This window comes from Mesoplodon mirus, assembly GCF_964341445.2.
Source record: "Mesoplodon mirus genome assembly, chromosome: 13".
Classification (NCBI taxonomy): domain Eukaryota; kingdom Metazoa; phylum Chordata; class Mammalia; order Artiodactyla; family Ziphiidae; genus Mesoplodon; species Mesoplodon mirus.
In genome coordinates, this window is record NC_138989.1 from 25,198,731 (window position 1) to 25,203,102 (window position 4,372).

The following is a 4,372-nucleotide window of genomic DNA, read 5'->3' on the forward strand; positions in this document are numbered from 1 at the left end:
TGTAAACAGGCTACTCATTCTCCCACCATGACATCCCCCGAAGCTGCTCTCCAGTGGCCACCGCCTCCTCCAAGAAAGGAAGTTCCCTGGGATGTGATGTGACACCCAGATGTCTCTCCCGCACCTCCGATGACTGGGGATGGATGCAGCTCTGCTTCCCAGGGGTGAAGTTGCTGGTGGGGTGGGGTGCCCCCTCATCCTCAGCAAGGCCAGACCAGCCCCCATGACAAGGAGGGTGGCCCTGGGGCCTCTGTGCAGCTGCAGGTGGGCCCGGGCAGGCGGTGGAGGGGGTGTCAGGAGGGTTTATGTTCGAGGCTGTGTCACTGTGTGCTGTGTTCGGCGGAGGGACCAAGCTGACCGTGCTGGGTGAGTCTCCCCCTTCCCCTCCTCTTCGGGGTCCACAGTGAAATTTGGGCAGATTTTCTGGTCTTTTCCTTCTTGTCTGGGGCTGGGGTCTCACTCTCTGGAGCCTGTCCCCTTCACCCTTCTAGGCTGTCCATCCCCCCCAAGCCTGTCGTTCTTCACAGCAACTGGTGGGCATGGTGGGGATGGGCTCAGTGACCCTCCTGCCACCCCTCGCTCTGCCCATCCCGAGCCTTCCCTCCAGGCCCTTCTTCTCTGGATGCTGGGACGTCAGCTCCCTCCGCAGGGTGCCCAGCCCCAGGGTCTGAGGAGAATGGAGGGGCTGAGGTCCAAGGAATGGGGGGGTCTCGGGCTGGGGCACCGGGTCCAGGGATGTGGGAAGGACACTGGAAAGAGCTGGACAGAGCATGGCTGTCATCCTGGGATCTTTCTGCTCAGGGACCCAAATGGGGGCTAGTGAGGGACCCCAAAGCCAGGGAACTTGGAGAGAGGAGGAGGGAACAGTACACGGGGGAAGGGTAGACGAGTATCCCGTTGAGAAGGTGGCCTCAGGGTGCTAGGTCCCCATCCTCCTCCCAACCAGCAGGACACCCCAGGCCGCACAGATCTCAGGACACTCGGGCCTTAAGGGTCACCGCATCCAGTTACACACTGGACGTGAACCCCTAGCTCAGACGCCCAGGGTGGGGACTCCTCATAGGGACAGGTGACAGGAACTGACCCGGCCAGGCAGACAGATGTCCTAGGACAGACAGATCCCCAGCAGGACTTCACAGGTCAGGGGACCCCTCAGAACAGACACAGCCCCAGGCTCAGAACACAACATTCACCCACATGGAAACTCTCATTTGTGGGACTCCCTGGACCCAGCCCCGGGGCTGACGCTCCCTCCACCCTGGCAGCCCTAGAGGGGTCTCTGTGGCAGCCCTAGAGGGTTGGGGGCTGCGAGGCTGGTGTCAGGGGTACTGTGGGCAACAACACCCCCGCCCGAAAGGGAAGAGAGCCTCAGCGGGGGACAGACAGACGGCCTGTATGACGACACCGGACGAAAACCAGGGGAAGTTCTCAGACAGACAGATGCCCAGGACAGACAGACACCCAGAGGAAAGAGGGGAGCTCAGGGTGGACGCCAGGCAGCACCAGGGAGCAGAGGGTGGGATGTGGCTTATGGGACGTGGGAGCCTGAGGAAGAGATGGAGACTTGCAAGGGAGCCCCGAACTCCCAGGAGTCGGGCACTGAGGATCCCCTGACAGAAGGCGAGCGACCCCAGCCATGACTGCCTGACCTCAGGGGAGCAAGGGCCCGCCTGGGATCCATGCACTGGACTTTGGGCACCTGTGCACGCTTCTCCTGAGGTCAGGGGCTCCCGTGATGGACGCTGCCCCAGTGACCTCCCGTCTCTCCCCGACTTTGCAGGTCAGCCCGCGTCTGCGCCCTCAGTCACTCTGTTCGCGCCCTCCAGTGAGGAGCTCCGCGACAACAAGGCCACCCTGGTGTGTCTCATCAATGACTTCTACCCGGGCAGCGTGAAGGTGGCCTGGAAGGCAGACAGCAACACCATCACCAGGGGCGTGGAGACCACCCAGTCCTCGAAACAGAGCAACAGCAAGTACGCGGCCAGCAGCTACCTGGCCCTGACGGCCAGCGAGTGGAAATCTTACGACAGGGTCAGCTGCCAGGTCACGCACGAGGGGAGAACCGTGGAGAAGACAGTGTCGCCTTCCGAGTGCACTTAGGTCCTGGTCCTCCCACCCTCAGGGGACTGGAGCCACAGGACCCCTGGAGGGTCTACCCACCCATCCTGGTCCCCCCAGCCCTTCCTCCTGCACCCAATCAACTCTCAATAAAATGTCCTCATTGTCATTCAGAAATTGTGCTCTCTGCTCATGTTTGTTTCTACATTTGCTGTCCTGAACTCAACCAACCTCACATGTGAAGAAAATCCTCTTACCCTTTTGGGAAACAAGTTAGAGGATGGAGTCTTGGGGCTTTTGCAAGGGATGGTTTCACTGTCACCCAGGGAACCCCCCCAGAGCACATTCGAGAACAGGGAATCGGGCAGCTGCAGAAATGGAAGTCTGTCCACCCTCCCCACCGGCTTCCATGCTTCCTCCCCCGTGTGGACCACCTCCACGTCTGATTGTCCTGGTCACACACTGTTTGGTTGCCAGGGCCCCCAGGACAATACCTCAGCTCCCTTCCCTGGAATCCTCAGCATCACATTCTGGATTGTGTTCCCCCTCAAGTGTCCTTCTGTCCATTGATGATGACCCACTGATTCCATGTGTCCTTTGGTTTAAAACTCACCCTGGTAATTCCTCATTACCTCGTCCTAGAGTCACCCCCACTGCTCCCCCTCTCAGCCCACTCCTGCTCCCACGTCCCCAGGGACACTGCCTTCTGCCCCTCCCCCAGGCCCTCACTGTCATACTCACAGGAATCTCTGGTCCTTGACCCTGGTCACTCATCCCACACTCCCCAGGGTATCCCTCCTCCCACTTGTGTCAGGTGGGTCCTGCCTCCTTTCAAGGCCCCAGGGCCGAGGTCAGCCTTTCTCTCTCTGACCCTTAGAAGTCAGCCCACCACTGACTCCACCACAACTGCCTCATGTCCAAGTGTCCATGGTGGTCAATGGGCCCCATGAGCTCGAGGTCCGGAGTCATGTTCTAGGAAGGTGCCGTGGGTTTGTCTGTCAACTGGTACACTTCTTTAGGAGCTCAGAATGGGATCAGAGACCCTCGCAGATGACTGTCCTAGGTGCTAACATAGGATCTCATAGCTGCACCTTTAATTGCACACACACACACAAGTTACTACAAACATGGCCCTGTTGGATATGCTTCTAAGGAAATGGAGCCTCCAGAATGCTCCGTGGCCTCGCTCTGCAGAGAGCACAGCTCCATCCCCTCAGGGTGCTAAACAGGCTCCACCCTCCCACCACTGTCACCCCCCTGAAGCTGCTCTCCAGAAAGGAAGTTCCCTGGGATGTGATGTGACACCCAGACATCCCTCCTGCCCCTCCCACGACTGGGGATGGGTGGAGCCCCACTTCCCAGGGGTGAAGTTGCAGGATTGGAGGGGTTTCCCCTTCCCTCCCCGAGGCCAGACTAGCTCCCATGACAAAGAGGGTGGTCCTGGAGCCTCAGTGCAACTGCAGGTGGGCCTAGGTTAAGGGCTGGATGGCTGACAGGTGGGTTTATGTTCGAGGCTGTGTCACTGTGTGCTGTGTGGACCCAGCTGACCATCCTGAGTGAGTCTCCCCCTTTCCATCTTCTTGGGGTCAGAAGTGACAATTGGGTAGATTTTTCTGTTTTCTCTGTCCTGTCTGGGGCTGGGGTCTGAATTGCTCTGGGGCCTGTAACCCTCACCCTTTTAGTCTGTTCACTGTTCTTAGACCCCGGCTGGGGACAGGATGGGATGGTCTCAGTGACCCTCTTGCTCCCCGCCACTGTGACCCTGAGGTCTCTCCCGGGGACCTTCTCCTCTTGATTCCTCCTGTTGCCTTGAGGGATAGTTTCACTCTCACCTAGAAAAGCCCAGAGAATATTCCAGAGCAGGGGATCAGGGCAGCAGGACCCAGGAGAGCTCACCTCTGCAACTTCCCTACACTTGCTGTTCTTGTGTGGACCTCGCCCACTGCTGGCCCTCAGGCCCTCTCCCCCACTCCCCTGCCTCCAGGATAATATCTGAACTGCTTCCCCGGATTCTTCAGTCTGAGACTATGAGGCAAGAAACCCCCTCCCCAAAAGGGCAGAGACCTGACACCAATACGGATGGATGGATGGACATGCTGTATGAGGACATGGGGAGAGGGTCTGAGGGGAGGGGATCTTCAGGAAGACAGATGCCCCAGGAAGGATGAGAGGTCACAGCTGATGTCGGCAGCAGCAGGGAGCACAGGGCAGGAGGTCAAGTTATGAAGATGTGTGAACCTGAAGGGTCAGGGGCCAAAGAGGGTGCCCAGAGCTCCCATGATTAGGGCATCCAGGACTTCCAAGTGGGTCCAGT

At 58.9% G+C, this 4,372-nt stretch overlaps 1 gene segment (V, D, J or C); it reads left to right on the forward strand.

The window, feature by feature from the left end:
• The first annotated feature begins 305 nt into the window (after positions 1-305).
• Positions 306-2,235, forward strand: LOC309814588 (Ig lambda chain C region-like). The segment is given in 2 exons: positions 306-366; positions 1,781-2,235.
• Positions 2,236-4,372: the final 2,137 nt, after the last annotated feature.